The sequence below is a fragment of the Schistocerca gregaria genome, chromosome 4 (assembly GCF_023897955.1).
Source record: "Schistocerca gregaria isolate iqSchGreg1 chromosome 4, iqSchGreg1.2, whole genome shotgun sequence".
Lineage (NCBI taxonomy): Eukaryota > Metazoa > Arthropoda > Insecta > Orthoptera > Acrididae > Schistocerca > Schistocerca gregaria.
The window spans coordinates 321,645,685-321,669,870 of record NC_064923.1 but is presented as its reverse complement, the minus strand read 5'-3'; positions in this window follow the sequence as shown (position 1 = coordinate 321,669,870).

The window sequence follows — 24,186 nt, the reverse complement described above, 5'->3', positions numbered from 1 at the left end:
CACACACACACACACACACACACACACACACACACACACAGTATTTGGAGGGCCTATTATTTCAGAACCAACAGTTCTACCATGGCTTCCGGGACACTTGCTTTGCTTTGTTAGAACTGAACTCCCTCTGCCGTACTTCAGCTCTCTCTGAATGGATCCTGACTGTACGGTGTACCCGAAATCGAACACAGAATAGAGAGTCACAAATCTAAAAAAGAAGAAAGTATTACATTCACTTGTTTTTAATTTCTGCCTAGGACCATAGGTAACATCGTCCCTGAAATAAATTAAGTATTGTGACAACACTCAACGTCTAACCAACGTTTTATAGAGGTTTTCTAAGATTATCAGCTCAGTCCCAGAAGTGGAAATCACCTGCCGTTTCCGTTTGGGAGAGTACATACGGTAACAAAATATAGAAGAAATCCTGTTATACGTACTCAAATTGTAATCGACATTACTCTACCTCACACGCACACTAATAGACGTGCATACGCTAGTGAGCAAAACAATGCATCATTGACGACCGTGATCGTTTTGGTGGCCTAATGTTGCAAGGGCGAACTGACTTCCCGATTTCTGAACACGGTCAACGTGGCCGGCCTGGAACGACGGTACAGAGCATGCATTGTCGCCGTGGTGACCGCACACCCTATAAAGAACCATGTCCTGCCTTTTGCCATATCCAGAGGACCATAATGAACCAGAGTGACTCCACTGCAATTATTGCCTTTGAATAAAAGTGTCATTTCTGTCCGTCCCAGTGCCTTTTTCTTTCGATTTCCTTCTGTTTTGTACTGTAGCAATTCTCTCTGTGTATTTTCCATGTTTCATCGAGTTATCGTACCTAGCAGTGACACATCTTGCAAAAGTTACTTTCGTCCTTAAGTTTTAAACACCAAAGTGGTATATTCCATAACCATTGGAATTTTCATTCCAGAAACAATCAAAAAATCTAACGTACCTGGACATCATGAGGGTTGTCGTGGGTTTCCGTTGACTGTGATGAAAATTCTGCGAACGAAAGACTCATCGTAAATGTGTATGGGTCGTTTGCACTTCGCTGCAAATATTCACCTCCATAATCGGCTCGAATCGACAACAAGGGATCAAAAGTTATAAGTTCCACACTAAATCATTTACAGTCGGTGCCTAATAGTTACAAAAATGCTGGCAGATAAGCTTAACAGAAAAATAAATGCACATAAGACGTAGCAAGCAAACCAAAGCATACCAAACATACTCACAGTATGTTCTGCAGAAATGATTAGTAGTTCAGTCATCTAGGTACAGCATGTGTCCTGTTGCCTAGTAGGCATGAGCCCTGATAACTTGTCCCGTGCGTTATGGCATCTACGCATATACGACGCGAATGGCGTCCTGAGATCCATGCTGCGTTCACCTGGTTCTAAAGCCCATCTGTGATGGTTGGCACTGGGTCACAGTGCTTCACCCATCGTTTCACAATATCCCACACATTTTCGATTGGCGACAAGTCTGGTCATCTGGAGGGCCAGCCAAAAGACTGACATGCTGTGACACCAAGATGGCACTTGTTCGTGCAGCAACATGTGGTAGTGCATAGGCTTTCTGAAAAACAGCGTGTGGGGAGTTGTGCGGAAATGTACGATGTGTTCCTTTGTTCCACTGTTGCGCCAGACCCGAGGAGGGCGTAAATATGTCCCGAAGTGCCATTCAGATGAGGTGTCCATTGTGTCGGGGGCTGGTCTGGGCGGTGAGACCTGACCCATCTCATCATATTCTATGGCCTTCCGTGAAGCATTCTGCACACAACCGTTGCACTGCCTAAACACTATTTTCCACATCTGCAGCAGTTTTGCGGTTGGATGTTTTACATTCTCTGATGCCAAATAATGCTCCCTCTTTCAAAATAATTGATTTGACGGTACGCTTCGCGCATACGTCTGCGAGACATCCTGCACGTGTGCTCAAGTCACATTCGTCCATTACCTTGTGTTTATAGCGACAATGAGAATCGCAGGCGGATTTTACCGGTATGTGGTGTTGCGCCGCGGTTTGATGTTGACCTTGAACCCACTGGCCGACATGGTTCAAATACTAATCATTTCTGCAGAACATAGCAATGTACACGTCCTGTGAATATGTATGTCGTTTCTCTAGTCGCTCAAAGTGTTCTGTTTTCTTTTTTTTCAGAACGTGAGTCTACTTTTTTGGAGTTCCACATTCGGATTATAGGTACAGGATGTACCAAAGTCCTTGGATCAAACCTCTGGGGTTAACAGAACACGTCAATGGGGAACAATTCTTTTTTAGAGACAACTGTTCACTGACGCTCTCCGTCAACGCTGTTGGTACTTTTAGTGAATTCTCCGCTCTCGGAGAAAGAGATTTTATGAAATTGGCATGGTCCACTTCCAAATGTGCTGCATACTATAAAGGACCATAAAAAACTTTTCATTCAGTGGCGATACGGTCCAAAATCGGTATGGCAGACTGGCACAATCGCCGTGAACGCTGAGGAAATCATCCCACCGAAACACTATGTTCAAGATTTGGTAAAACACCATGTCCTGCTGTGTGAAGAAGTCCGTAACTGCCTGCAGCACAGCCTCGTCCGACAGTATGCTTTCACCTTTCAAGGCCTTTTGTTAGCGATCGAAGTCATAGTAATCACATGGGGAGCGATCAGAACTATAGGGCGGGTGCTCCAGTGTCTCCCACATAACTTGGCTTAAATTCTGCTTCACAACATTTGCGATATGGGTACGTGCTTTATCAAGAAACAGCAGCACTCCTTTTCGCACCATTCCAGAATCGTGTATTTCAACTGAAGTGCCTCCCCATACATGTCCTTCATTTTCCAATTTATATCTACCAGTTTTTTCCTTATACAACCAAGAAAAGAATAACATACCCTTGGGTCTGTTTGATCCCATTTGATAATGACGTCGTCATAGTTCACGTTTTCACATTACCGCACGCATCTCGGAAAAACACGAATGTCACCCTACTCTCTTGCCAACATGTCGGTTCTTGCAAACCAGCATCGAAGTCGCACTAAATTGCATACACGCTGCAACAACACCCTGAAATTAAAAAGTTTTTGATCGTCCCTTGTAGCTACCCCATTAAATTGACAGTGGTTTTCAACAACGAAAATATAAGAGTGAGTGTCTCTGATAGGGGAAAGGTACTTTAGAAGTGAATCATGAAGTTTCATTTTGCTCAGCGTAATTCGTTTCACGTGGAGCCGATGACTGGATTATGGGCAAAACGCACAGCATACACATGCCGCAGTGTGGCTATGCCCTGCCGTCCCTCAGCGGCATAACCAGTATTAAAAGACGCCTAGCTTCACCAGGAAGCATTAGCGAACATTTACTGTCTCACAAAGGTCGTTCCCCATGAGGTGCTCTATCGCTTCTAGACTTCTGATCCACGACTTTGAGACGCTATTATATTTATGAAGGGACTTCAAACAGTAAGTTGTGCTTGATAATTATGGCAGGCCAAGTACCTTCTTTTGGATGATGCACTACACTTCAAAGTCATACAGCTACAGGACACTTATTTCAATGTATTCAGCAAGTCTCTCGGAAAATCGATCGGAACATTCTCTAACCGTTCAATCAATCGCAGGTAAAAATCCACTGTTTGGGTACGAAACCACTGCGTGACCGTGCTAATAGAAAGTCTCTTTGCCCACCAGGTACTCTACTTCGATATTGTTCTCCGTTACGTACATCAATGGCCCTGCTTTTCGATCAGCATCATCCACAAATGTACGGCCAGGGACAAACTGTAGGGACCGTTTCACTACCGCTGGACGCGATATTGTATTTAGTCAGTATTACTGAGAATCTCTGTGCACTTTAGACGTTTTTCTCACAAGAACCTCAGTGTCACACATGCTTCAACTTCGAGTACGTTTCCACCTACCATGCCATTTCACTGCCACACTGTGACACACCTGTCATCCCTACCGCAGCAGAATTGCGTCTGCATAAATCCCACAACATGTAGTCTCTTCGGACAATGCACCACTCCCGTTGCGCAAACGGTCTTAGCGCGAGGAGACACTAAATTTTAAAACGTTTAGAGGAGATAAAAACAGTTACTTTAAGTAACAAAAAGCAACAGATGCACTTTATCCGCTGTAGGGTTCCTTAAGGTTTTGACACTAGTGACGTGCAGAGACGGTGTCAAAAGTACCCTGGAGCAAAGAGGAGTACAGCCTAAAAGCCTTATAGGACGTTTAGCGGAGAAACGGTGCTCCCGTGTCTGTGATACACATACACATTAAAAATTTATTATCTCTTCGAAACAGTCACCTTAATGTGAGGAAATTCTGAACAACATTTGTGACTAGTAATAAGTCTGACGTTCACATTCTGAGATTTCCAAGATGGTTTGTTTGTGCAACTATGTCAAGAGGAGTATACATCTGATCTTCCACAACACTATTACGTGCAAACTTTATACTGAATTCGCTAATTGCTCAAAAGGTATTACGTTTTTCTTGGCCAGGCTACACGGAAATAAGAGGAGGAGGAGGATCTTAGTGTTTAACGTCCCGTCGACAACGAGGTCATTAGAGACGGAACCCAAGCTCGGGTGAGGGAAGGATGGGGAAGGAAATCGGCCGGGCCCTTTCAAAGGAACCATCCCGGCATTTGCCTGAAGCGATTTAGGGAAATCACGGAAAACCTAAATCAGGATGGCCGGAGACGGGATTGAACTACACAGAAATAAGAGTGTGACAGATTTTGTCGAACGACTAGTGTATAGATGGTGTAACGCCTGTAGCCAGACGATGGCATGACAGATTGTTCGAAGTTGTGTAACACACAATAGTAGCGTATTGCAAAACACGAAATCAGAGCAAAGCTATCAAGCAGCGCAGTGGCTCATACTTTTGCTCAAACGTGATATTGCGCTATAAAGTGATTAAGTACTTACCAAAACCGACAATATTAAATATATGAGTGACTCAATACGTTTAGTAGACAGCTGAATAATCTTTTCCATTTCTTTCTTTTTCTCGCTCTTCTTTCCTTTCGTTATCGTAAATCACTATCCGTCACACAACGGCCGCACCTGGTAGCAGGGCAGTTAACACGCAAGATTAATAGTCTTTGCATAACGTGGTAACACACCCAATTAATCATGAGATCAGGATCAGCGCTAACGGAACAGGTACATGATGCCAGAGTTAATGCGAATTGCAAGGCAACTCCATGATGCCCAGTGCACTACATTGTTTTAACTGCTATACATTTACGAAATGGTGGAAACTATCGACTATATCACAAACAATAAAATGTTTGAGAAGGATAGATTCGCTTTCCCGATAAATACAAGCAAATGGATTCATAATGCACTGTTGTCTTTGACACCCGCACTGGTAATAAATTCAAAAGTCTTATCAAAATAGGATTTTCTTATTTTCTGCGTCAGTGCACAATTGCTTTTTTCAACGCGGTGTGTGTAAACAGTATATTAAGAGCATCTAAGGAGTATAGGCGATAGTAATGTGTGTGTTTATAGCGCGCTGTCGTGTTTATGTTGTGTGATAATGAGATAAGGGAGAAGGTAGAGCCCAATACCGGCACATAGCCTACTCCACTTTAATATCAGCAGTGGAACTGCTGCGTTTAAGGTCCCCAACCGACGGACGAACTATCATCAAAAATATAACATTTCATTGCTTCATGAGACATGGCGGAAATGTTTGGACTTTATGATTATGTTCATAGCTGTAAACCAATTTGTAAACACACTTGGCGGCGTCCACTTCTTGCTGCCGAAGCCGGACTGCAGCTCACTTAGTAATGTATTGTATTGTATGGAACTGGGGACCTAGAAACGACGGAGACGCTCCCTCCCCGCCAGAGCACGCAGTGGTTCACAATCCCACAACAGGCTACAGCAGTCCACTCACCCCACTGCCGCACCACACCGAGCCTAGGGTTATTGTGCGGTTCTGCCCACAGTGGACCCTCTCACACAGGACGACTGTAACCCTGATGTTTACGTGGCACAGTAATTATGGAGTACGCATACGTGGAGAAAGTGTTTGCGCAACAATCGCCGACATAGTGTAAATGCAGGAAGATCGACAGCGGATAGGCACTTGGTGCACGGAGTGGCAACTGACCCTTAACATAGACAAATGTAATGTGTTGCGCATACATAGAAAGAAGGATCCTTTATTGTATGATTATATGATACCGGAAAAAACACTGGTAGCAGTTACTTCTGTAAAATATCTGGAAGTATGCGTGCTGAACGATTGGAAGTGGAATGATCATATAAAATTAATTGTTGGTACGGTGAGTACCAGGTTGAGATTCATTGGGAGAGTACTTAGAAAATGTAGTCCATCAACAAAGGAGGTGGCTTACAAAACACTCGTTCGACCTATACTTGAGTATTGCTCATCAGTGTGGGATCCGTACCAGATCGAGTTGACGGAGAGGATCCAAAGAAGAACGGCGCGTTTCGTCACAGGGTTATTTGGTAAGCGTGATAGCGTTACGGAGATGTTTAGCAAACTCAGGTGGCAGACTCTGTAAGAGAGGCGCTCTGCATCCCGGTGTAGTTTGCTGTCCTGGTTTCGAGAGGGTGCGTTTCTGGATGAGGTATCGAATATATTGCTTCCCCCTACTTATACCTCCCGAGGAGATCACGAATGTAAAATTAGAGAGATTCGAGAACGCACGGAGGCTTTCCGGCAGTCGTTCTTCCCGCGAACCATACACGACTGGAACAGAAAAGGGTGGTAATGACAGTGGCACGTAAAGTGCCCTCTGCCACACAACGTTGGGTGGCTTGAGGAGTATAAATATAGATGTAGATGAAGTGTAACTGAGGCGGAATAAGGGGAACCACCCCGCATTCGCTGAGGCAGATGGAAAACCGCCTTAAAAACCATCCACAGATTGGCCCCCACACCGGACCTCGACACTAATCAGCGGGAAGTATTCGTGCCGGGGACCGGCACGTCTTCCCGCCCGGAAAGCAGTGCGTTAGCAGCTCACTTACTTGTCTTTCCTGCTAACACTGGTCCAGCTCCGGCCTCGTCTCCTAGATACTGAACACTTCAAAGAAACGCCGCTGCTCAAGTGACCCTTGACGCCACCAGAAAAAGGATAATAAAGTTTAACACACACCTCCGCTTCAACTGTCGCAGAATTTATTAAATTTTGTATGTACACTAGCGCTCCAACGTTTTACATAGGCGTGGTCAGTGCCCTTCGTGTCATGAGTTTGGTGGCTAACGTTTCTCGTACATACTAGGTGCGATGTGAAATTTGACATTTGATTGTTTGCCCTCATCGCACATGTCATATACTTTCAGCGATCTCACTCAGTTGTACTGACTCTGTAGCAAATATGTGTTATGGCTCTTAAGCTTAACTATCTCAGATCTTTTTTAACAAACGTGCTTTATTTCTGCTGTTCAGTCTTTGTACATTGGTTTTAATATACTTGGCTTACATACGTATTTTTGGCCAATCCTTTCTAAGACACTACCGTCCGATTGTTATTTTGTTCTTGTCTTAGCAATGATTGTCCGCCCCGATAGCTGAGTGGACAGCGCGGCGATCTGTCACGCCAAGAGGCCCGTATTCGATTCCCGACTGGGTCGGAGATTTTCTCCGCTCAGGGACTGGGTGTTGTGTTGTCCTCATTATCATTTCATCATCACCAGTGAAAGGCAACGGAAACCACCACTAGAATCACTTCCCTACACTATCATACGGTGGACTTTCTGACTTCCCCTATAACAAGACCAACCGTAAGGTATAACACAAGGTTTTACCAACGATTTCAGACTATTTCACTTCTAAAGATGACAGTTTAAACTCTCGAAAGCGGTAAAGTGAACCAGATAAAGGTTTTCTTGTGAAGATGACGAATAATTTTTGATTTTTTTGTTTGGACTTCAATTCAGGACACTGTCCCAGAGTCTGGTGAACTTCACGCCACCACCTCTCCTTCCCCTGCAGTCCAAATATGGTAGCGAAAATATCTTTTTGCTACCATGATTGGCACCGGAGTCGTGTGCTACCGCACAAATATGTATTAAGAACGTCAGCTGTAGAGCCATGACACAAATACGAAAATGCATAATAGCAAGACAGGAGTACAAAGCTGGAAGTATATTCCCACAGCAGCATCAACAAATTGTGGTCTCGAGAAACTTGTACATTGCTATCTGCATCGTGTAAAGAGTGTCGGACAAAACAGTCTTCCATGATGTGGATGGTGGTCTGTGCAGTGCCGTAATTATGTATTAGGTATTAGTCCCACAGAAGTAAGGTAGTCTCTCCTCTCCTGTGGTCTGTCTCGAAGTCATTGAGCCAAATCTACATACTAAGATACCTGGTAATCTACCCAGTGGGTTTCTACCAGTAAGTAGACTAATATCTCTTCAGCTGTCCTTAAAGGTGTTCTTCCACTTTTCCTTCAAGCAGAAACTATTGAAAATCAGTTCTTTTGCCTCAAAATACAGTGGACACCTTGATTTCAGGGGACGTTTGGGCACTTCATGCAGACATTAAGCCGACGGCAAGGTTTGCGTTAACTTTGGTGGGCCTGTTTGACCTTCAGATAGCAATCAGGCCGCGGTTTGATGCAGGTGTAATATTAATTGTAGTGAATAGAGGGAACATCTGTGCATCGGCCTCTCCACACGGGCACAATACTCTAAAATTGGGAACGAGAGGTCTAGAGTCACAGCAAACAACCCCAGCGTCCTCCAGCCAGCTTTTTCTCCCTAAACTGCCGGCGGTTCTAGGCGCTACAGTCTGGAACCGCACGACCGCTACGGTCGCAGGTTCGAATCCTGCCTCGGGCATGGATGTGTGTGATGTCCTTAGGTTAGTTAGGTTTAAGTAGTTCTAAGGTTTTAGGGGACTGATGACCTCAGAAGTTATGTTTCATAGTGCTCAGAGCCATTTGAACCATTTTTCCCTCGAGACAATTTTTTCAACCTTGAAGTATAGTGTATTTAAAACGTTAACTTTTACAATAACTGCAACGTAATTTTGATTTTGACTGAATTTAACGGTACTATTTGGAACCTGTTGCTAAAGCTCTAAGTAGAGTTTTCAATAAGAAACATGGAACGTAGCAAGTGCAATTTTCAAAGTATTGATAACTTTGATTGAATTTATCTGTTAGTCGTCTTTCGATATCTTAAACTGCGACTCTGCTACTAAGGGCCAGATCATGAGCATACTGCAGCTTCCAACATTTAGTGATTGTTACATCAGAAATACGTATAAAAAAAGATATGACAGCGGTACAGATCACTGAAGTAGGCCATTTTCAGTATTCTGCAATGGATTTTCTTGTCTACAATATAAACTCCGAATTTCACGATTCAGGATCATTTTACTACGAGGCTGTTTCTTCGCTGGAAATCGATTGTCTCAAACAATATTAGAAGCAGACCTACCGGTCGTCTTGTAGGAAAACATACACGCTGATGTGATAAAAGTAATGGGACACCTCCTAATATCGAGTCGGACCTCCTTTTGGGCGGCTTAGTGCGGCAGCTTGACGTGCCATGGACTCAAAATGTCGTTCGACGTCCCTGCAGAAATATTGAGCCATGCTGCCTCTATAACCATCCATAATTGCGGAAGTGTTGACGGTGCAGCATTTTATGCACGAGCTGACCTCTCGATTTTGTCCTCATAAATGTCAGAGGGGATTCATTTCGGGTGATCTACTTCGCTTAATCATTCTCTCGAATTGTCCAGACTGTGCTTCAGACCAACCACAAACAGTAGCTGTGGCTGGTGATATAGCTTACTGACATCCACAATAATTCCACCATTGTTTGGAAACGTGAAGTCCCTGAATGGCTGCAGATGGTCTCCAAGTAACCGAAAACAACCATTTACAGTCAATGATCGCTTTAGCTGGACCTCAGTACGAGTCTACTCCGTGTAAATACGAGTACAGCCCACACCATTATGGAGCCACCACCAGCTTGCACAATGCCTTCTTTACAGCGTGGGTCCATGGCTTCGTGGGGCCTGGGCCAATCTCGAACCCCACAACCAACTCTTACCAACTGCATTCGGGGATTATCTGACGATGCCGCGGTTTTCCAGTCGTCTATAGTCCAATCGACATGGCCAAGAGCCCAATAGGGGCTATGTCCTTTTAGCAAAGGAATTCGCGTAGGCCGGCTGCCACCATAGCCCATTAACGCCAAATTTCGCCACATTTTCCTAACGGATACGTTCACCGTACGTCCCACGTTGATTTCTGCTGTTACTTCAAGAAGTGTTGCTTATCTATTAGCACTGACAATTTTACGCAAACGCCGCCACTCACGGTCGTTAAGTGAAGGCAGTCTACCAGTGCGTTTTCAGCGGTGAGAGATAATGCCTGAAGTTTGGTATTCTCGGCACACTCTTGACACTGCGGATTTCGGAATATTGAATTCCCTAACGATTTCCGAAGTGGAATATCCCATGCGCCCAGCTCCATCATTTTTGTAAGAGTAAAGCCGCGATCGCTGTAACACATCTAAACACATATTTCTTCTACAACACTACTATTACAATACCTCTTCCTTAACATGTACGTGTCATTCGTTCATTTTCAGACAAATTTGCTCCGTCAGAAGGTGGTGTTATTACAATGAAAGGTTAATGATGATAGGGTTTTGAGCATGAGTGTGTGTGTTTGTCCTTAGGATAATTTAGGTTAAGTAGTGTGTAAGCTTAGGGACTGGTGACCTTAGCAGTTAAGCCCCATAACATTTCACACACATTTTCCGTGTATTTCTCAGTACCAGCTTCTTTATTGGCTAAACTCGTCCATTTCCTTTCCACATATTTCTGACTTCTGGATCACATAAGGATCTGTTGCAAGTCAGCAGGTAACCCGGCAGCATGATATACGGAAATTACATAGTGAATAAGATGAACACCACTAGACTTAAATACCATGAATATAGAGAAGTTAGTGCTGTTGTTCTCCATGTCACAGTAGCGAGTTAACTTTTAAACTAGCCTACAGGGTGTCTCAATCCTTTTGTGTCAAACAGAAACAGGTAACAAAGGGTCCAAAATGGATTATGTTGATACAGAGAACGAATGGCAGGTAATGCGTATTTATAGTGTTATGGAAGAAACAGCGTACACCGAATGACAGAAACGTAGCTCATAGTAACAGTTCAAAGTGACGAACGATAGTCGCAATGCATGCATGTTTAGGCCACACGAAGTTCTGTCGCACTCTCCTCCGTCTCAAAGATCCCTGGTGTCTGTTGTACCAGGAGACAGGCAGCTTGGATCATAGCAAGTAGGTCTTCATCCGTGTCTTTGGGTGCTTCATACATTAAAGACTTTGCGTAACCGCATAGGAAAATGTCCGCAGACGTGACATCCGGCGATCGCGCTGGCCATGGGATAGGACGTTCTCTTCCAATCCAACGATTAGGATATGTGTTGCTCAGGCGCTCGCAGTCACCAACATCGAAATAGACTGGTGCACCGTCGTGTTGAAACAATATATTTCGCGGATAGCAAGGGATACAGTCTATAAGAACTGTGGCAGCACATCTCGCTGGAACACCAGGTAACGTGGACCAGCCAAACGGTGAGGCAACAATGCCTCCCAATACGCTGACAGAGAATCATTGATGGTGGCCCCCGTGGGGATTATACTAATTATTGACAAGGCTGTTGTGGCTGTCGAAAACATCTTCATCCGCGAACAAAACAAACTGTACGAAGTTCAGCACTAAATCACTATGATGGATAATGCATTGACAGAGGTGAATGCTGGGCTCAAAATCTGTTGGTCCCAGTGCATGGACACGTTATTAGTGGTACTGCCGTTGCGATACATGCACTGAGACTGTCGTTCGTCGCTTTGAACCATTATTACGAGCTATGTTGTTGTCATGCAGTGTACGCTATATATATCCTTAACACAGTAAATACCCATTTCCGACCATTGGTTTCTTATCTCAATATAATCGGTTGTGGACCCACTATCATCTATTTCAGTTTCACCCAAAAGCTTAGAGACATCCTGTATATTGTCAACTGAAGAATGATCAGCAAACTTAGTGACAAGTTATGGTGACATCGTCATACCATGAGGACCAGTAACGTATTCTGTTGACATTTAAGTGAAATGAATTTACTACCTCATGCACACTGGTACGTGATGATCTCCAAATAACCCAAAAAACAAATAAATAATAAAATATTTCCTTCTACGACTATCCTGCTACATTTACATTCACCTACACACTACTCTTAGAATTTACTGCACATACTGACAGACATGGTAGAAATACTAAACCAAGCTAATAAATGGCAACGCACTATCTACAGACCTAATCTGCAATTTTCATGGAGCTTTGTGCTAACGACTGTCTTGCGGAGCACCTAGAGCACGTTCTTCCTCTGTGAGACAGATATATTGCTCAACACACACACACACACACACACACACACACACACACACACACATATATATATATATATATATATATATATATATATATATATATATATATATATATATATGTTGAATAAAATCCATTAGTAGGGGCAGCTGTGGAAGTGATTCAGCTTTCCCTACTAACGGATTTTAAGCAACCTGCAATGCCTTAAAAAACTACATATAAGATTTTCATATTTTCTCTGTCACTATGTGCAAACTATCAGCCTGTTAGCCCTACAGAAACAAATTAACAAGGCCTTTTTGTAGAAAACTTAATGCGCCTAAATTTTGTACTAGGATACATTTTCGCTAGAGATCTTAGTTTACGAATTATTGAAGAAAAATGAACAAAAGTGACCTTCAAACGCGTTTTTTTAATAACTCGAAAACCGTGGCCTCCATTGAAAACGCATCCCAGAACAAAATGTAACTACATTCAATTTCCAAGAAGAAGGTGAGGTGTATTTTTTTCTCTAGAGCTAATAATTTGCATGTAGCGAGAGAGAGATTATTAAAATCTCGTATGTGGTTTTTGAAGGCATTGTGAGTTGCATGAAACCCATGAGCAGGGCAGCTAAATCACGGTGTATATGGTATGAGTCTGTTTTTTAAATTTCTTACTACTGATAAAGCTCACTGCCCTAGTAATTCGTAATTTAGAATGGACTGTTTTGTGCCGTAGCATCTTCCCCCGGCACTTTACAACAGGTACACGTATTCGTGTTCTTCACTCACTAATTCTCTAATCAGCATATCGATAACTACAATATTACGCTAGATATGTTAGAGATAAGAAACGAAACTCAGTGAAGTGGAATTATTGAACACTTCAAGAATCACATTTTCTAGAACTGGCCAAACATAGCATAATTATCTGCATTTCTTTGGGACATTGACGAAACTGTAATCGACAGTACGTCATAGAAACAATGCTGCTCTAACATTTGCGGAAAAGTAATCAAAGTAAGCATGTGAGTAATTGACCTTACGAAGCATGTATGTACATGGGCGGAAAAGAAAAGTCAGTGTGCAGATTTCATGGTTACTATGATAGCGAGAAATCGTATTCCTTTCAATAAAATTGTTGAATATCTTTCGTTCACCTGATGTCACAAAGAAACATGCATTTGAACAAAGCAACATAAAGCTTAACAGAAGATTTAAAGAGGTTCCTTGACGATAAGCTTATGGCTTTATAAATGCACTTCCATTGGTATGTTGGTATAGAATCGAAAAAAAAGCAGTACGAGCAGGAAGTTGTCGCTGAATATGGGACACGATATTGAGCAATATTTCGCAGTTATGATCTCTTACCAGAGATTATATGCACTGTATACCTTTCCACATTTTTGTAAACTTCAAATGAACCTCATATGTAGTATGGTACCGGTACTTCACATAAAACTGCAAATACATAATAGTAAAAGAAAAGTGATTTAGTTGTTAAACAGATAGGTTATAGAATTCAAATAATTTTTGTGTTGTTTTCTTCCTTACAGGCGCGTAACGTGAGAAATTGTGACGTACCATGTTTATTTGTATCTGGTTTACGATGCGCTACTGAAAACAAAGAATACTAAAAATTTCGGCCGCTAGGCCCATACAGTTGGGTATTTCAACTGGCAGCCGCAAGTGGGTCATTGTGTGTGCTTGGATGCGAACATTGTTGCTGATTTATTTACATCGTGTTCTACAGTTCCTATGAATTTCTCAACGGCTCACTTATGGAATGTGGATGAAGTTTTGATTTAAGCTGCACAAAATTGCAGATGAAACGAAACGAATGCTAAGGGTGACTTCTGGTGAGCAAACCTTGGGCCAAGCAAGAACATCTGAGTGGTTTAAGCGATATAAAGATGGCAGGATGCCTGTGAAGGATGACAGACACTTGCACCAGCCGCCATCATTCACAACTGTGGAACGATCTCGAATCTGCGTGAAATGATGATGTTTATGAAATACTTGTAATTTCACACGGGCGACGTCAACACACTGCAACTGATGAACTTAACTCGAGAGGAATTGCAACGCAGTACTTTCCTCGACTTTTGAATTCCGACCAACGAGATCATCAGGTGTACATTAAACTTTTAACAGCAGGTCGAGAAGATCCAATTTCCTGTCCAGGGTCTTAGCTTCCGAAGGATCATAGGTGTATGGTTATGACTCTAAAACAAAACAGCCCATTCTTCGCACTGGAAGAGACCACGCCTCCGCGGCCCTGAAAAGCGCGCCAAGATTGCTGCAACATCAAGTCAGTGCTAACAACGTTTTGACATTTATGGGATTCCCCCTAATGAATTTCTTCCAACTGGTCAGGAAATCGTAGGGAAGTTCGACTGCAGTTTTTTGCGCTGATTGAGGGTAAGTGTTGGACGCAAACGCTCCGAAATGTGGAAGAACCATGGTTCGATATATCACGAAAATGCACCTGCACGCACCTCGTTCAATGTGGGACATTCCTAGCAAAAAACAACATTACTATGAAATGACAACCCTTAGCTGTTTACAGGCGTTGACATACGTCAACGGAGACAGAGGTAAATGTGAGCCCGGACTGGAACTCGAACCCGAGATCTCCTGCTTGCATGGCAGACGCTCTATCGATCGGGGTCACCGAGGGCACAGAGGATAATGCGACTGCAGGGATTTATCTCTGGCACGCCTCCCGCAAGACCCACATTCTCAGCTTATTGTCACGCACCACATTCGTAGTGCCCCCGCCCATTATATGGTGGTGGCTAGTGTTTAACGTCTCGTCGACAACGAGGTCATTAGAGACGGAGCGCAAGCTCGGGTTAGGGAAGGATTGGAAAGGAAATCGTCCGTGCCCTTTCATAGGAACCATCCCGGTATTTGCCTGAAACGATTTAGGGAAATCACGGAAAACCTAAATCAGGATGGCCGGAGACGGGATTGAACCGTCGTCCTCCAGAATGCGAGTCCAGTGTGCTAACCACTGCGCCACCTCGCTCGGTCCGCCCATTATACTCATTACTTGCGGCGCGTTGCCGATTCCCGTAAGAGTTCGGACACTGTTTGTGCATCCGCACAGAAGAAGAAGATGGTCAAATGGCTGTTGAGCCTGATATATATATATATATATATATATATATATATATATATATAGAGAGAGAGAGAGAGAGAGAGAGGGAGAGAGAGAGAGAGAGAGAGAGAAAACAGGTACCATCTCCATCTTCGTATATAAAAAACAAGATGACAACTGTCCCCACCTTCGTCTGATCTAGTCCCTTGTAATTTCGTCCGTTTCCAGAAACTGAAGCTGAAGTTGAAAGGTAGCCGTTTTGTCTCCATAAAAGACATTCAAGCGGAATCATAACTTGTTTTTAACATGTTTTTAACAGTTAGCAGACTTCCAGCACTGTTCCCAACAATGGGCAAATCGCTGGAAGGTTGTACACAAGTGGACCAATGACTTCGCTGTTTGGTCTGCTCCACCAAATCAACTATCAACAACTGTACACAAGCACGAACGGACTACTATGAAGGTGGTGATGGAAATTAAGATGTAAGTTTTCTGATGTATATGGTGTTATTACCACAGATTGTGAGAAGCACTTGTATCTCTCGAGCTCCATGTCTGAACATCTTTCAATGTATTAGTCGATGGTTAGATATCTATAATATAAATAGAAAAACTGAGAATAGTTCACAGATAAAAAATACGTTGAAGTTAACGTAGTAGATAGCGCAGTGATATCTCTGGGCCTCGTGCCCTACAAAGCACTCTGACTGACGTATGTGCCTGGACTCCTCTTTTCGTCCGATGGCCGTAATGTCAGGTTCTACTTTGCATAACAGACATATGATTTAGAACGACGTATATTACGCAGCTGTACGCTAAAATTACAGAGCTGTCAACGGTGAAGTCTAAATGACTTCGGGAATGTCGAAAGCATATCGATAATGACAGGACGAAAGACAGGGTACCAACCGGCAGGCGAAGGTCTCCTAACGGTGAATATCAGGTACGTTATATTTTTCTGTGTACAGCGCGCCACACCATTATCACGTCAAGTGACTTTTCCGATCACAGCACGCTTTGTCGGATCTGACGTATTGTCAGTACACTTTGAAAAGAAACATCCAATTTGTGCCTTTTTCTCGTTTTCTTTACTGCTAGCGGCAGGGATCTTCAGTGTAGACAGAACACGACAACGTGAAACGGCGAAAACAGAAGTGCATTTCACCACGTATTTTGGCAGCTTTATACCTCTTGATTCTTAACTTTTAATATTGTCTTCGTATACATGTGCAACATGAATTTCGTACGGGCGGTATTCCTTACATATTTATGTGCTGTGTCAGTAATATTGCATGTTTTACATCCGTTAATATGGTTTTTCCATCTTAAACTTACTGCAATTTAACAATGCTTTTAGTGAGATGAGTTTCGGTATTATTCGTAAAACATATTCAGTGGTCTTTCTGGAAATATGGTAGAGGAGAGAGTTGTACCTAGAGGATAGTGTACCTATCAACGCATAACGTTTCTTGGTCCGTATTTCGGACTAATGACCTATTTTAGAATTACGTAAAAGAATGCGCGCTAGAAACAGCCATAAGAAGTCTCCACCATTTTCTATAGATTTTATTGTGATAATGCACGAGGTTGCGTTTCGTGCAGAGTTGAAAATATTTCTAGTTCTACATATTTAAATACTATATAATATATTTGGGATATGTTGCTAATCGTTCAGCTATGGATTTATATGGTAAGTCAAGTTTTACATATTTTTAAAAGTAGTTAAGGCGTGTAAATAAGTAACGAGTCAAGCGCCAAAATTGAAAATTTGAGTTATTGGTGAAAATTTGATATAAACTCTAAGGTAAATAACGTAATACTGACGAAAACACCAGAACAGTGGGAAACAGTGACTACAGTTGTCACAAGATGGCACTCGTGTCTAACACCAATACTGATGTTCAGATAATGAGCCATGTGCCAACTCTCTGCTCCCTATTAGTGCCTTGGTGCGTGAATTGCTGACAGTGGAAGTATATCCGTGGTGTGTTACTGACACACAATACACATTTTTGCAAAGTGGAAAGGGAAATTGCACCAAAACGGACTAAGAGAGGTGAATGTGGCCCTCAAAGTGAAAGAAAAAAAACTCGCAGCGAAGGAAAGGAATATTATCCAGCTAAAGAGGGTCCCAAGAACGAGGTAGGACATGGCTGTCGTGTTATTTATTATAAGACTTGGAATCAATGTAACTAAGCATCAAGTATTTTAATGCGTTTTATTTATAATTCAAACAATTTCGTATCGACAGAATTCATCGTTCTGATTGTGAAGCTATAATTGTTTGCATGGAATCATTTACTTAGCTGCAAATACCTAGATATGTTAGTTTAAAAATGTTGTTGCACTAAAGCGTCAAAGAAACTGGTACACTTGCCTAACATCGTCTAGAGCCATCGCGAGCACGCAGAAGTGCCACAATACGACGTGGCATGGACTCGTCTAGTGTCTGAAGTAGTGCTAGAGGGAGTTAGCACCATGCATCCTGTAGGGCTGTCCATAAATCCGTAAGAGTACGACGTGGTGAAGATCCCTTCTAAACAGCACGTTGCAAGGCATCCCAGATGTGCTCGATAATGTTCATGTCTGGGGGGTTTGGTGGCCAGCGGAAGAGTTTAAACTCAGGAGAGTGTTCCTCGGGACAATCTGTAGAAATTTTGTGTGTCGTATAGTCCTGCTGGAATTGCCTAAGTCCGTCGGAATACACATTGGACATGAATGGATGCAGATAATCAGACAGGATGCTTACGTACTTGTCACCTGTCAGAGTCATATCTAGACGTATCAGGGGTCCCATATCACTTCAACTGCATACACTCCACACTGTTACAGGACCTCCAATAGCTTAAACAGTCTCCAGCTGACATGCAGGTTCCATGGATTCGTGGGGTTGGCTTCATACCCGTACACGTCCTTCCGCTCGATACAATTTCAAACGAGACTCGTCTGACAAGGCAACATGTACGCAGTCATCAACAGTCCACTGTCGGTGTTGAAGGGCACAGGCGAGGTGTAAATCTTTGTGCCGTGCAGTCATCAACTCCAAAAGCCCATATCAGTGATGTTGCGTTGAATGGTTTGCACGCTGACTCTTGGTGATGGCCCAGCACTAACAACTGCAGCAATTTGCGGAAGGGTTCCACCTCTGTCACGCTGAATGATTCTCATCAGTCGTCATTGGTCCGCTTCTTGCAGGATCTTTTTCCGGCCGCAGCGATGTCGGAGAGCTGATGTTTTACCGGATTCCTGATATTCACGGTTGTTGTTGTTGTGGTCTTCAGACTGGTTTGATTGAGCTCTCTATCCTTTGCAAGCTTCTTCATCTCCCAGTACTTACTGCAGCCTTCATCCTTCTGAATCTGCTTCGTGTATTCAACTCTTGGTCTACCTCTACGATTTTTACCCTCCACGCTGCCCTTCAATGCTAAATTTGTGCTCCCTTGATGCCTCAGAACATGTACTACCAAGGGGCCCCTTCTTTTTGTGTAGTTGTGCCACAAACTCGACTTCTCCCCAATTATATTCAATACCTTCTCATTAGTTATGTGATCTACCCACCTAAACTTCAGCATTCTTCTTTAGGACCACATTTCGAAAGCTTCTCTTCTTGTCCAAACTATTTATCGTTCATGTTTTACTACCATGCATGAATACCCTCCATACAAATACTTTCAGAAACGACGTCCTGACACTTAAATCTATACTCGATGTTAACAAATTTCTCTTCTTCAGAAACGCTTTCTTTACCATTGACAGTCTACATTTTATATTCTCTCTACTTCGACCACCATCAGTTATTTTGCTCCCGAAATAGTAAAGCTCCTTTACTACTTTAAGTGTCTCATTTCCTAATCTAATTCCCTCAGCATCACCCGACTTAATTCGACTACATTGCATTACCCTCGTTTTGATTTTGTTGACGTTCATCTTATATCATCCTTTCAAGACACTGTCTATCCGTTCAACTGCTCTTGCAAGTCCTTTGCTGTCTCTGATAGAATTACAATGTCAATGGCGAACCTCAAAGTTTCAATTTCTTCTACCTGGATTTTAATACCTACTCCAAATTTTTCTTTTGTTTCCTTTACTGCTTGCTCAATATGTAGTGTCACCGCCAGACACCACACTTGCTAGGTGGTAGCCTTTAAATCGGCCGCGGTCCGGTAGTATACGTCGGACCCGCGTGTCGCCACTATCAGTGATTGCAGACCGAGCGCCGCCTACGGTAGGTTTAGAGAGACTCCCTAGCGCTCGCCCCAGTTGTACAGCCGACTTTGCTAGCGATGGTTCACTGACTTCTACGCTCTCATTTGCCGAGACGATAGTTAGCATAGCCTTCAGCTACGTTATTTGCTACGACCTAGCAAGGCGCCAGTATCCGTACTATTGATATTGTGAATCATGTACCATAAAGAGCGACTTTCTCCGTGAATGGATTAAAGTTAAGTGTTCCACCAGCTACGTCCGTTTTTCTCAATTCTAATTCCCTTGTCATGTTCCAGACCTCACGCCAGCCTGCGTGAGCTAAAACGCGTGCATTTCGGCCTCCGTCAGGACCAAGGCGTTGGCTCTCCTGCCAACCACAACACAATATACAGATTGAATAACATCGGAATGAGGCTACAACCCTGTCTCACTCCCTTCCCAACCACTGCTTTTCTTTATTGCCCCTCGACTCTTATAACTGCCATCTGGTTTCCGTACAAATTGTAAATAGCCTTTCGCTCCCTGCATTTCACCCCTGCCACTTTAGAATTTGAAAGAGAGTATTCCAGTCAACGTTGTAAAAAGCTTTCTCTAAGTCTACAAATGCTAGAAACGTAGGTTTGCCTTTCCTTAATCTTTCTTATAAGATAAGTCATAAGGTCAGTATTGCCTCACGTGTTGCAACATTTCTACGGAATCCAAACTGATCTTCCCCGAGGTCGGCTTCTACCAATTTTTCCATTCGTCTGTAAATAATACCCGTTAGTATTTTGCAGCTGTGGCTTATTAAACTGATAGTTTAATTTTCACATCTGTCAATATCTTCTTTCTTTGGGATAGGAATTATTATATTCTTCTTGAAGTCTGAGGGTCTCATACATCTTGCTCACTAGATGGTAGAGTTTTGTTAGGCCTGGCCCTCCCAAGGCTGTCAGTAGTTCTAATGGAATGTTGTCTACCCTTGGGGCCTTGCTTCGACTTACGTCTTTCATTGGTCTGTCAAACTCTTCACGCAGTATCATATCTCCTATTTCATCTTCACCTACATTCTCTTCCATTTCTATGATATTGTCCTGAAGAACATCGTCCTTGTATAGACCCTCTATATACTCCTTCCACCTTTCTGCCTTCCCTTCTTTGCTTAGAACTGGGTTTCCATCAAAGCTCTTAATATTCATGGAAGAGGTTCTCCTTCCTCCAAAGGTCTCCTTAATTTTCATGTAGGCAGTATCTATCTTACCCCTAATGAGGTAAGCGTCTACATCTTTACATTTGTCATCTAGCCATCCCTGATTAGCCATTTTGCACTTCCTTTCGATCTCATTTTTGAGACGTTTGTATTCCTTTTTGCCTGCTTCATTTACTGCACTTTTATATTTTCTCCTTTCATCAATTACATTAAATATTTCTTCTGTTACCCAAGGATTTCTACAAGCCCTCGCCTTTTTACTTACTTGATCCTCTGCTACGTTCATTACTTCATCCCTCACAGCTACCTATTCCTCTTCTACTTTATTTCTTTTACCCATTCCTGTCAGTTGCTCCCTTATGCTCTTCCTGAATTTCTGTACAACATCTGGTTGAGTCAGTTTATCCAGGTCCCATCTCCTTTACCGGCCGCGGTGGCCGAGCGGTTCTAGGCGCTACAGTTTGGAACGGCGCGACCGCTACGGTCGCAGGTTCAAATCCTGCCTCGGGCATGGATGTGTGTGATGTCCTTAGGTTAGTTAGGTTTAATTAGTTGTAAGTTCTAGGGGACTGATGACCTCAGACGTTAAGTCCCATAGTGCTCAGAGCCATTTGAATTTTTGAATCCATATCCTTAAATTCCCACCTTTTTGCAGTTTCTTCAGTTTTAATCTACAGTTCATAACCAATAGATTGTGGTCACAGTCCACATATGCCCCTGGAAATATCTTACAATTTAAAACCTGGTTCCTAAATGTTTGTCTTACCATTATATAATCTATCTGATACCTTGTAGTATCTCCAGGATTTGTCCAGGTATACAACCTTCGTTTATGATTTTTGAACCAAGTGTTAGCTATGATTAAGTTATGCTCTGTGCAAAATTCTACCAGGCGGCTTCCTCTTTCATTTCTTACCCTCAATCCATATTCACCCACTATGTTTCCTTCTCTCCCTTTTCCTACTCTCGAATTCCAGTCACCAATGACTACTAAATTTTCGTCTCCCTCCGCTACCCGAATAATTTCTTTTATCTCATCATACATTTCATCAATTTCTTCATCTTATGCAGAGCTAGTTGGCACATAAACTTGTACTACTGTAGTAGGCATGGGCTTCTTTTCCATCTTGAACGCTACAGTTTGGAACCGCGCGAACGCTACAGTCGCAGGTTCGAATCCTGCCTCGGGCATGTATGTGTGTGATGTCGTTAGGTTAGTTTGGTTTAAGTTGTTCTAAGTTCTGGGGGACTGATGACCACCGATGGTAAATCCCATAGTGCTCAGAGCCATTTTAACCAACTATCTTGGCTATAATGATGCGTTCAATATGCTGTTTGCAGTAAGTTACACGCACTCCTATTTTTTATTCATTATTAAACGTACTACTGCAACACCTCTATTTGATTTTGTATTTATAGCCCTGTATTCACGTGACCAAAAGTCTTGTTCCTCCTGCCACCGAACTTCACTAATTCCCACTATACCTAACGTTAACCTGTATATTTCCCTTTTTAAATTTTCTAACCTATCTGCACGATTAAGGAATCTGACATTGCACGCTCCGATCCGTAGAAGTCCTGTTTTCTTTCTCCTGACAACGACGTCCTCTTGAGTAGTCCCCTCCCGTAGATCCGAATGGGGAACTATTTTACCTCCAGAATATTTGACCCAAGAGGACGCCATCATCATTTAACCATACAGTAAAGCTGTATGTCCTCGGGAAAAATTACGGCTGTAGTTTCCCCTTGCTTATAGCCGTTCGCAGTGCCAGCACAGCAAGGCCGTTTTGCTTAGTGTTACAAGGCCAGATCAGTCAGTCATCCAGACTGTTGCCTCTGCAAATACTGAAAAGGCTACTGCCCCTCTTCAGGAACCACACGTTTGTCTGGCCTCTCAACAAATACCGGTCCGTTGTGGTTGCACCTACGGTACGGCTATGTGTATCGCTGAGGCACGCAAGGCTCCCCACTAACTGCAAGGTCCATGGTTAATGACCAGGGGGGATATTCATGGCACACTCATGAAAAATGTTCGTGCGTGGAAATCCCCACTTCATGACTACCTCGGTGATTCTGTGTGCCACCGCTCGTGCGCCGACTACAACACCACGTTCAAACTCACTTAAATCTTGAAAACCTGCCATTGTAGCAGCAGTAACCGATCTAACAACTGCGCCACACATTTTTTGTCTTACATAGTCGTTGCGACTGCAGCGCTGTATTCTGCCTGTTTATATATCTCTGTATTTGAATACGCATGACTGTACCAGTTTCCTTGGCGCTTCAGTGTATATTGTTTTACTCTTTCATGTTTCCTGTAAATATCACTATAAATGCATGCAAGTTTTATACGACCAGAAACTTAATTTGTTTAGTGATTTCTTCTCACTAAAAGATACAGTTGAGTAAAATGCCTATGCGATGTTTCGTGTACATGCTTGCAAAGTGAAGTGTCGAAGATCAAAAGTAAGTAATGATAGTAACGAATTTACTCAGCTGTCTACTAAGGAAGGTGCTGAACAACCTGTAACACCAAAGAAGAATGAAATACTTATGTACTTACAGGTATATATATTTCTGAAGGTCTCAGTTTGACCAAAAGAACAGTGGACACACTAACACGGTTGAGGCAGAGTGGTGAGACTTTTTGTAAAGAAAAGCGAGAAAATAAGACAAGCACCGGAAATATATATAAGGGAGTTAAAAGCTGATTGTTGCTCATATTAACGCCATATTAACCCAAGGATGCCATTATTCGAGGGGAAAAGTGAAGACCTGACTGTTTTTCGTTTATTCAAGGAATTTCAAAATCTAAGTGAAGAAACTAAAATCACTTACTGGTTCTATGCTAAAGTCTTTAAAAGCAAATTCCCCGATACAAATTTCGTCCTTTGTTATGTGACACGGACTCCGCATGTAATCTTCTTAAGGCCAAGTTGTGGTGTGATCCGTATAATTAAGGCAATAAACTGCAGCTAGAATTCCATGACAGGAAAGCAAAGATTGCTATGGGTTCCATGAAAGCTGACATAAACCAGAGTTAAGGGCATAACTAGTAACTATGTGCCGCTATAATGGATTTACAAAAAGTGATTACTCTTCCTCCGTTGAGGAACCGTTCTCAGATTATGGTTTTTGCATTCATGTTAGTGACAACCAAACCGGTCACATGTTTCTCTGGCATGAGGCCACATGTGGCAGGGATTGGGGTGAAACTGCTTCCTCTGCGCACAAAGCCTTTACATCCGAACTTACTTGTAAAAAGATACTGATGATG